This window comes from Leuresthes tenuis, unplaced genomic scaffold (assembly GCF_036924035.1).
Source record: "Leuresthes tenuis unplaced genomic scaffold, fLeuTen1.0.hap1 SCAF_5, whole genome shotgun sequence".
In the NCBI taxonomy this organism is placed as follows: domain Eukaryota; kingdom Metazoa; phylum Chordata; class Actinopteri; order Atheriniformes; family Atherinopsidae; genus Leuresthes; species Leuresthes tenuis.
Genome location: NW_027325359.1, coordinates 30320359 through 30331462, shown reverse-complemented (window position 1 = coordinate 30331462; position 11104 = coordinate 30320359). Strand labels below are relative to the sequence as shown.

General features: G+C 40.7%; 1 non-coding gene across 1 annotated transcript; it reads left to right on the top strand.

Moving 5' to 3' along the window:
• Positions 1-164, top strand: LOC140308331 (U1 spliceosomal RNA). The gene has a single exon (XR_011916289.1). It is a non-coding gene; the product is annotated as a U1 spliceosomal RNA (small nuclear RNA).
• Positions 165-11104: the final 10940 nt, after the last annotated feature.

Genomic DNA, 11104 nt, shown 5'->3' with positions numbered 1-11104 from the left:
ATACTTACCTGGCAGGGGAGATACCATGATCATGAAGGTAGTTCACCCAGGGCGAGGCTCAGCCATTGCACTCCGGCTGTACTGACCTTTGCGAATTCCCCAAATGTGGGAATCTCGACTGCATAATTTCTGGTAGTGGGGGACTGCGTTCGCGCTCTCCCCTGATCAACTTGTTCAAAGAGAAGTATAAATTCTAACGTTTAATGATATACGAGTAGTATTGTGTATCTTCTGAGATTACATCAGTTTGAATCTGTTTTTTTTAAACATAATTGAATTTGGTGATATTGTGTCAAACACAAATGTCACATTAAAGCACTTAAAAAATAGTTTAATTCAAGTGTTCACACTGTTCAACCTTCTCAAAGAAAAGTTCAAATTAGTCTCAGTTTGGTATTTTTTTTACCATTTCATTCAGTTGTCAAAGCACCAAATCACAACTCATGTCACCACAAGGCACTTCAAAGAGACACTCCATGCTCTTTAAGCTCTACAGAAGGCTGATTACGACCTATTCGTGCACCTTCAGGACCGTGGTTGGGAAACACTGCAGTAGGAAACATTTTGAAACCAGAAAAAGTGAGAACCAAAATACTCAAACAAGAAACTTATTTAAAATCAGATGTTGAGTCGATGTGCAGCCATCATGTAAAGTTAAATTATGTTGAAAGTTAAATATACACCAAATAATTGACCTTAATTGTACCATTGTGGCCCTGTGATGGACTGGCGACCTGTCCAGGGTGTACCTGCCTTTCGCCCGATGACTGCTGGGATAGGCTCCAGGCCTATAATGATAATGTCACATGTTTGACATTTCACAAATATCCACACCACGATTGTGTACCTGGGATTATGTTAGGTAAAGCTTTGTGGAGTAAGACACACCCACCTTATTCATGTTAGTAAGTAAAGTTTATTTATAAAGCACCTTTCTCAGATAACAAATCACCAATAAGATAAAATGTAGACAATAAAATGTAGTAAAAGCAAAAGAAAATCTCATTTAAAGCTGTGCATCCCATAGTTGAACCAAACGTAGTAGAGTCCAGTTTGAACCAATCAGAAAGATATTGAGGAGCTTTACCATATTTAATACAAAGCGAGATTATAAAATCAGAGTTGTGTCTGTCACTTCCAGTTAATAATAAAAAGTAAAGAGTGCGTTGAAATAAAAGCATCTATAACCATCCAGTTACAACTTTGCCACCAGCTTTTTTTTTTTTTTAAACTTTGAAATATTCCCACAAGTGGAAAAAGCAGTTTGTTTGGAGCGATGGTCTGAAGACACTGACTGGTCAGATGCAACACCTTCATTTCTCAGTGTGGACTGGGAGCCTGAAGAGCCAGTTTGTTGCCTGGTTTGTGAGTCACTGTCAGGGACAATGATCCGACATTCTGTCTTATCTGGATCTGTTTTGTTTGACGTCTGGCCAGCAACTCGTTAAATGTGACAGTTTGTAATCTTTATGTTATCAGATATTGATTTATTCACTTATGTGACCTGGAGGAAGAATGTGTGGCTGCTGTGATTACACATGACATACAAACAATGTTCACTTTGTATTTCACATGATTAGCATTCATGTCATATTGACTTCTTGTTTGTCAGGTGTCTTCAAAGAGGCTGACTCTGTCATCCAGCCCATCAGGACCTTTCAGATCCTCAAGGGTCACGTGGATGAGCCTTAAAGTAAGTGTCCCGTGAGCATCTGCACGTGATGTAAAGGGACAAGATCCCGTCGGGTCCTTGGTCCTTAATGAGGAGCTCCAGGAATGTGTGGTACCTGGAGTGAGTCTTTGTGTGGATTGCTGCCCCCACTGTCCACCCAAGACTGGAACAAAGTCTCCACAGCTGTTGAGTACGTACAAGCCACGGTCCAAAACTGAATAACCACTCAGGTGAGCCTTTGCCTTCACCAGACGGCTTCTTCTCTACCTAAAAGAAACATCAAGATTGCATGATGCAATAGCTGTTGCATGTTAATGTTCGTAAAACTAAACCACACTGCAATATTTTCTGCTATTTACATTCTCTTTTGGTAGAATTTGGTAGAAATTTTTAGCACAGCGTGAAAAGTAGGGCTGCAACTAACGATTTTGATAGTCGACAAGTCATCAATTATTGAAACAATTAATCGACCAATCAGTTAATTACTAATTAAAACAATCCAAAACTGAAAAAGGATACATTCATGCCATATTTTATCTTGTCTTTTAACATTAACTGAAAATGCTAAGAAGAGTGCTGGCTGTAATGCACCAACAGTCAAATCAATACCAAAAAGTGAAAAAGAATACAGCAACTTTGGACTGTGAAGCGGAATAATACAATTTTAATGTTGCACTTTAATGTTAAAATCCAAGACAACTCCTCTTATTTATAGCTAGCAGGCTACGCTAACAAGCTAAATATCTTAACAGCGGAGCAATGTCAGTTTTCAATTTTTCCCACTTTTTTTTTTAATTCGTTCTTGATGGGTATCGTGTCAATTCTTACATTTGAACAAGAATTATATACTAAATTACAACATAAACAGTCAAACTACAGGGGCTTTACTCATGTTATTTATACACATTTGGTAAGGATTTTGGTATTTTCCACACACCTATTCAACCAAGATATTAACAAGGACCACAATCTCTGGGCAAATTGGCATGACCAAAACAGGTGTGTCACCGTTTCATCCTCCCGCTATTTGACCGAGAACACAGGGCACTTCCTGAGCAATTTTGTCTTTCCAGAAAGGTTCGTGGGCAGATGCTGGTGAGCGATAGACCAAGCCAGGTCCTTGTGTATATTTAGCTGGGATTTACTATTTGTTATTTCCTTGCCAGTTTACACCCAGTTTATCCTCTGTCAGTTTACCCAGCGGCGTCATCCTTGTTGGAATATGCCGCCATTTTTCCTGTTTTGGCTCTGGTTAAGTCTTTGGTTGAGGTTAGGAGCCGTGCAGATTGTAGCTCTCCTGGAGGAGGTGGAGCCAGGAATGAGTGCCTTGATGCAGCAACAATCCCTCCAGGTTTCGGTCATATGAAACAGGTCCTGACGCTAAAGGTACTCCTACGTGTGTGAACGTTACGGTCTGCGACACGCTGCTCAGTAAAGATGAAACATATGCAAGTTCTCTTTGTTTTGTTTTTTTTAAATTGGAAAAAAGGTTAATGGGGAAACGTCATACAGTACGAGATCATAAGCAGATTCTAAGTGTTATTAAAAAGTTGATGTCTGAACAGATAATATAATAATAAATTTGGTATTGTAAACGATACCAAAAAATATTTACAGTCACAATAATAAAAGCAATATAATAATTAAATTTAACATATTTGTAATGAAATTAATTGAGTGACTTCTTTAAAGGCTGATGGCTGATGATTTTCCTTTGATATAATCTAACAATTAGTTGAACTTATTTAAAATATTAATTTGAATCATTGTTATTTAATGTGTAATTCTAACCTTTCTCTTTCTGAACACTTACTTTCTCCTTCTCATAAATATACTTTCTGAACCTCTTCATCGTCACACTTGTGATGTGGGTCACCGGTGTGTTCAACCACCTCCTCACTGAGCTGGACGCCTTCAGTGCTCTGCCTCTCTCGCTGTCAGTGAACTGCTCTGACTTGTTCTTGAATTTTCCATGCCGAGTGTAGAGCTCCCACATCTCCTTTCTGTCCATAGATGCACCCGTCGACGTTGGCCTCAAGGAGAATGGAGACTTGTGGGAAGCTCTGCGTATTCGGTGAGGAAGTCTTTCACCCACTGGTTCACTGCCTCTCCTCGTTTATGGGGGTTTGTCTTCTCTACTCTGTGATTATCAGGTATGCTGGAATGATATACATTACTTTAATTCAAACAAGTATCATTTATATCATCCGACTGTGATAAACAGATTAGTAATGAACTAAAATGAAACAGACGTGTAAACATGCCACCAAATTTTTAAGCAAAGTCTTAAATTTAATGTGCTTACTACTTCACATTTTTTGTGTACTTGTACAGTAAAAGTAAAAATACTTAAATACGTACTTAATTAATACGTAAAATATGAGGAGGCGTTCACAAGTAATTTTTTCCAAGCCAAGTCTCTCGCCAACACCAAATCAAATTCTGACCTTAGAGCTGCACAATCCTCGTATGGAACAGTATACAAAAGGATCAGTTGTAGGTTATCTATTTCCGTTTATATTTTAAGCATTGAGGCCGCGCGGTGGTGTGGTCACAGCGAGAGGGTTCCGGGTTCGATCCCCACCTGGGGCCTTTCTGTGTGGAGTTTGCATGTTCTCCCCGTGTATGCGTGGGTTCTCTCCGGGTACTCCGGCTTCCTCCCACCGTCCAAAAAACATGCACGTTAGGTTAATTGGTGACTCTAAAAATTGTCCTTAGGAGTGAGTGTGAGCGTGTGTGGTTGTTTGTCTCTATGTGGCCCTGTGATGGACTGGCGACCTGTCCAGGGTGTACCCCACCTTTCGCCCGATGACTGCTGGGATAGGCTCCAGCCCCCCCGCGCGACCCGACTGACGGTATAGAAAATGGATGGATTTTAAGCATTTAATTATATAAATTTGTTTACTATAATTATTCATCTTATTTTAATCATTTTTATTTTCTCTTGCGTGCATTTGTCTCCAGTTTTTGTCTTAAATTGTTCTTTGTTTTTAATCCTTTTTTTTTTTCTAAACTATTGTTTACTTCACTTGTTCCGTCTTGTTTATTATTATAATCAGTCAGTCAACCTGCTGTAAACCACTTTGAACTAGTGATGTCAGTCGCGAACGAGTCGGCTCTTTTAAGTGAACGATGGGACCAGCTCACGGCCGTCCGCGAGCCGTCTTTTAGTTTTACTTTTCGCTTTTGGAAAAGTACCTGTGGGCACTGCGGGCGTTGGCGACAGGTGTCACCTGCATGCTGTGCAACCAATCGTGAGGATTGACAAGGATCATACCACCAAGCAACGTCAGTCCCCTCTGAAAGGATCTTTTCTACAACAGAGCAGATGATAACAGAGAGAAGAAACCGGATCAGCTGAGGCACTTCGCTTTTTCAAAAAAATAAGAAGTTAGATGTTGGTGGTTAGTTCATAGCGACACCTAAAACTGGCGCTCCCGGTGGACTCACCATTGTCATATCTGATGTTGAAGATGCTCTCTTTGTACATGGCGCATGCGTGACGGTGTCAGGGCCACAGATCAAACACAAATGAAAAAGACGAATGACAGCTAAATAACGACAATAAAATAACATGAAATAACGGTTTTTCACGAGTCTTGGGTAAGTTGAAGTCACAGTTTAATGCGACTTCAACTCAAGTCCAAGTCCCCATCTCTGGTGTGGATATATATACACATAAACATATATATATAGCTGTTAAAATGCAAATTTATACATCTAGAGCTTACAGTTAAAAACAAATCTAAATAAGGTAATTAATATTTGATTTATGTAGAAATTTAACTTAGTTTAGCTGCAGGCAGATGGCTTTGCCAGTCAGAGCCCTTAAACACCAACTAGCAATTAAGGGAAACCATCATCTTAAATAAAAACGTTACGTGAAGTTATTAGTCTGCTTCATTTCTTATGTGTAAGATGCCAGTTTTAAGTACTGTCCCTGAGTAGAGCAATATGGCCGCCTGCTGGTCATCATCATAGTTTGTAAGAGCTGCTGATTTGTTTTACATACACCTTGGCATTAAAGAATTTCCAAATGACTTTACAACAAGATAAATAAGAAAATGTATTCCATGTTTGCCTTTTAAATGCTTAATAGATTAATGTAGCCTATGTGAACCCACTTTGATGATTTATTTATTTCGAACATGCAAAAAAAAGGAACAATATTAGTCTGAGACAACAGAAAAAGAAATACAAACGGTATCATTATTAAAAACACTGAAAATAATATTTCCATATCCGAAAAGGAGTGGGAGGAAGTACAAACTTGTTTAATCCCCGTGTCTATAAATTATTTTAATTAATCACTTTCCATTAATATAGTTATAATACACAACATTCAAAACAATACGAAAAAGAATCTGTGACATGAATCTGCATCAAGTTTATTCTACATATAGATGTGTACTTCTACCAGGGGTCGCGTTAACTGAATATTTTCCGTCGTTGACAGTTTTTTTAAAACGTGATGGAAAAAAACCTGAAGGCCATCTGTCATTTTGACAGATTGCAATTCACACCGCTGACCACTTGGTGGCGAGTGAGCATATTAATCAGCTGTTGTCTCTCTTGATGCATGAACTCATTGGCTTCACAAGGAAAAATGTCACGGCAGCCAAGTGTCCGAATTTTCTTCAAAAACCCAATAACGATGACTGTGTTGAGAAAAGAGGGACTGATGCAGTGGAAGATGAAGGACAAACAAGTAATCGAGGACAGATCACTTGAGACATTTGATTACGCACAAGTGGACACGTAATTCAAGTCCATGCAGACCAGGAGGAAAGTGTGAGACTGCGTTCAGGCCACAGCAGGCGAACTGTTCAGATTTTAGTGTAATCGTTTCATTTCATTGTTCATATGTAGCTACTGGGGCCACAGTCAGTGTGGTGTGGATTCTCTGTTCAGCTCGTTCGGACTGAATATTAATTAAAAATGAATGAAAATGAAATGCTATTGAAACATATGTCATTATTATCATTTTTAAAATGAAAGCGACGGGTAAAAATAGATTAAGACGGGATTTTTATGACCCTGTCAGTGAAAATGACGGACAATGAAAAAGTCTGGCGCAACCTCTGATCAAAAGTGCTGTTTTTTCTGTATATAGATGTGTACTTACACACACAAACTGAAGGTAACACAGAAAATAAATGAAATAGGTAACAATAAATACCTGGTGACAGTCGGACATCTTCATTCTTGTACTTTGTAAAAGTCATCTCTCTGTACCACTTTTTAAACTGGTTTAGGTTTGGACATTCCTTCAGTTCCACATGCAAACTGTTCCATAGCTTCACTCCACATATAGACACAGAAACTTCTTCTTGTCGTATGCACAGTCAGAGTCTTGTAAGTAAATGTTCCCCCATAAATTATAACCCTCTTCCCTTTCAGTGATTCATTTTTGAAGATTTCTTGGCTTTGCTTTAAATATTACTTGTGCTGTCTGTATTCCAGAAGATCTTTCAATTTTAATAGTTTTGATTGTAAGAATAATGGATTTGTATGATCCCTATATCCTGCCCCATGAATGATCCGTACGGCTTTCTTTTGCAGAATAATCCAACCAAGGCTTCTATCGAGTCAGAGAAGAATCCAGAGTCCACACAAACAGATGCCTGCCGTCAGTCTGTGGACCCAAACACTCAGGACAAGCTGATGCTGGGAGATGAAGCAGCACCAGACTCTGACCGGGAACCTGTCTCCTCTTTGAGTCCATCTGTGAACGGCTGTTCCAGAAAGTTTGGGCTGAAGTTGATTTACAGATGGTTACGGAGGAGTTAAGGAAGCCTGCAGTCTGGCACCGACAGGGCTGACGTGGGATTTCAAGCACCCTCAATGATAAAAGATCTCATAGGCAAGATGTACCAAATAAGCAACACTGAAAAGAGAACAAATACTGAAATCCCCATCCCATTGGGATTCAAAGAGAAGAAAAAGGATCCCACTGAGGTGGCAGCAACTGAAGAAGTAAAGCAGAGCTGTCCACCTAAGACACCAGGAGCTGATGGGAAAATCAGAAACCATGAGCCAGCTCCTGAGTATGAACAAGGACCTGTGTCATCTTTTAAAGCTCTCTCAATATTACAAAATACTAAAAATACTAAAAACACCAAACAAATAAACAAACGAATAATATCATAGAAAGTATTGTGGATGCAAAAAATAAAAGTTTAACTTCTGCAGATGTGGAGGCCACTGTTGGTGACACGGTGCCCAAAACCTTTGCAAACATTTAACCATTTACTGGTCAAAGAGGTGGCGGAGAGAGTCGAGCATTCCTCCTCTGGAAAGGACCACGGAGACCCTGGTAGCAAATCTGGCTCCCGCAGAGCTGATATGATATTGCAAGCATCCTTAGTGACAAGAGATCTCATCTGCAAGATGTGCAATATCAGAAACACTGAGGTGGCAGCGACTGAAGAAACAACTCAGAGCTGTTCACTTCACACACCAGGAGCTGAGGAGAAGATCAAAAACATGAGCCCGCCCCTGAGAAAGAAGAGCATTTTACGATGATTTCAGAAAAGAAGACTTTGGAAGAGAGAGCGTCTCCTGCTCCTCGTCAGAAACCAAAAAACAAAGGACTGGGAAGCAGGATCAAGAGCTTCTTTTTAAGAAAAATGTGCAAAGTCACACCGATGGAGGACTCTGTTCCTGAAGAACAGACCTCAGAGGTAACAACTGTGGACTATGAGGTAACACTTGTGGAGGATTTTATTGCCGAGGATTCTGTTGACGAGGAATTATTCCCTCAGCAGCAGGAGTCATCAGAAGTCACTGCTGCTGAGGTCGTAAAGCCTGAGGCCGCAGATTCAGTCGGTGCCCTCCTATCTGAAGAACATGAACAGGAAGAAGAACGAAGAGCATACCTAGTCCTACTGGTTGGCTCACTTATTAAGAAGGCCAGTGACAAGTCAAAGCTGAGATGTTCTCCATCAGACTGTGATGCCATCAGTGAGCGACTTTTTATGAAAATCTGGACTGAGGTTAAGGGACAACATTTTGCAACAAACCGGGAGAGAACAAAAAAGTCAATCAAGATCATTTTTAAAAGTCTTTGCAAGCAATGGAGCTGTGCAGCAGACTCTGTGCTGCCTATGAAGTTAGGAGACCCATTAGTGGACAACATCCTTGTCTCCTGTTTCAAAAAACACCTGAAACCCGACAAGAAACCCGGCATCACCAAAAGATTGTTTTCTGAAACTGTAAAGAACAAGAATTACCAGAAGAAACATCCAAACCAACTGTGCAGCTACTTATTGACAGATTAATTCTACATATGGGTCTGAACTCAGAGAACAGAAGTCTTTGATTCCATCTGTGAGCGGCTGTTCCAGAATGTTTGGGCTGAAGTTGATAAACAGTAGAAGAAGACAGATGGTTCAGGAGGAGTTAAGGAAACCTTGAACAGAGGTGTTCTCGGGTATCACCTTCCCAGCACCAACTGTGCAGCCTGGACACTCAGAGACTGTCTCCTCCCTGGATGGAGCTTTTCAGGGTGTCATGACGGATGCAGAACACAACAAGACTTTGGAAGAGAGAGTTTCTCCAGCTCCTCGTCCAAAATTAAAGAGAAAAAGACTTCTTTTTGAAAAGATTTCTCCTGCTGTGGTACCAGTGCAGTCACCAGCTGTACCTGAGATCTTTGTTCCTCAGCAGCAATCAGGAGAGATCACACCTGTGGAGGACTTTGTATGTATGAAATGGACTAATTTGGAATTTAATAATAGGATTTGATTGGATTGTGATTGTACTACAATGAACTGGAGTCTAACTGGTGCCTAATAAAGTGCCTTGAGATGACATTTGTTGTAATTTGGTGCCGTATAAATAAAATAAAACTGTATGGAGGACTTTGTACCTGAGGAACAGGAACAAAATCCAAAAGAAACTAAACTCAGTGTGCTGAATCATCATTATCAGCAAGTCCTCCAATGAACCAGCTTAAATTTTACAGTACAAATGACCTGTTTCTGTGAGGTTCTCAGTAAGCCCCTCATCCACCTGTTAATTCAGGGTTTCACAGCTAAAATCAGTCTGAATCATAAAAACTGTCCACTGGGGAGCTTCAGGTCTACGAGACAGTAAGGCAGCAACATCTGCAAACTTCACTTACTTTGCTTATGACCATCAAGGGTCAGTCAACCTTATTACCATCTACTGATTCAGTCTCTACCACCACCTCACCGTCTTCATCACAGAACACCGGAGGCTTGAGTTCAGTGCTGAGATCAATGAAGACAATCTACAGGACACACCCTGCTCCTCCTGGATTTCCAGCTGGTCACTTCTCCAAAGGTCAACAATGAGTTCAACCCTCATGGAGTTGGATGTTCCCCTGGTGGTTCCTCCTCTTCCTCACGCCTGAGGGAATCTTTGATGAAGCTGTCCCTGGATACCTTTGGGAGTTCTTTAGGAGCAGACATTGATCCAGGAACTTGACGTCAGGAACAAATATGGAAGATCAGGGTCATCGGATTTGCTGCCCCAGTGGCGTTGGTGGGTGTCAGGGAAGGGGTGTGTTCATGAACACAACAGCTGGAAGTACAAACAAAGAGGCAGAGAACGTCATGGTGTTCACAGCTCAGATGAAGGACATATTCTGCTTCCTTTAACAGGGAAAAAAAATCCAAATACTTTCAGAGATACTTAGATTGTTCCCCTCTAAAGTTACAATACCTTCAAATTCCACAGTAATGCTGTCATAAAGAGGGTTGTCAGAGAAAATAGACTCTAAGATACTTATCAAAAATGAAAATGACTGTCTGATTAGATATCTGTTACAACAATATCGATACCGACGGAGCCGTCTTTGCCACAGCTTAAAACAGCTCCCCTCACAGGCTGTGTTTAAAACACTGAACTGGTTGCTGTCCCAGCACAGAACTGACATCATTTTTATTGTTCTGAAACCTTCAGACCATTTCGTCCTCAGCATGACAGTATTTTAGATACAGGCACACCAAAGAGACATTTTAACCATCGTCACATATCTTATAAAAACCAGGAAGGAGCAGGAATCTACCCGTGTCTGCTCAGCAAGCAGCTTACTGTCTCTTTGCTCGGCCATTTAATCTGGAGTGTATTTTTCAAAAGAAATGAGCATTTTCACCTGTGACAAAACACCGTATTCCCCCCACCCCCTTTCTCCTCATAAGCGGTTGTTGTGTTTGGTTAATCCTGTGAGCAGGAATGACCTCCTGTACTGTTCTGTGCTGCAGCAGAGCTGAAGGAGCCTCTGATTGAAGGCACTTTGTTGTTGCATCACTGCTTTATATAGAGGGTGTGCAGTATTGTCCAGTACGTTCATCAAGCTGTGCAGCATTCTTCATTTTTTTGCAATCAGATCCAGAGCAGGCCCTGGCACAGAACCAGCCTTCTTTAAGAGTTTCTGAGTCTCTGGCTCTGATCCTGCTGCCCCAA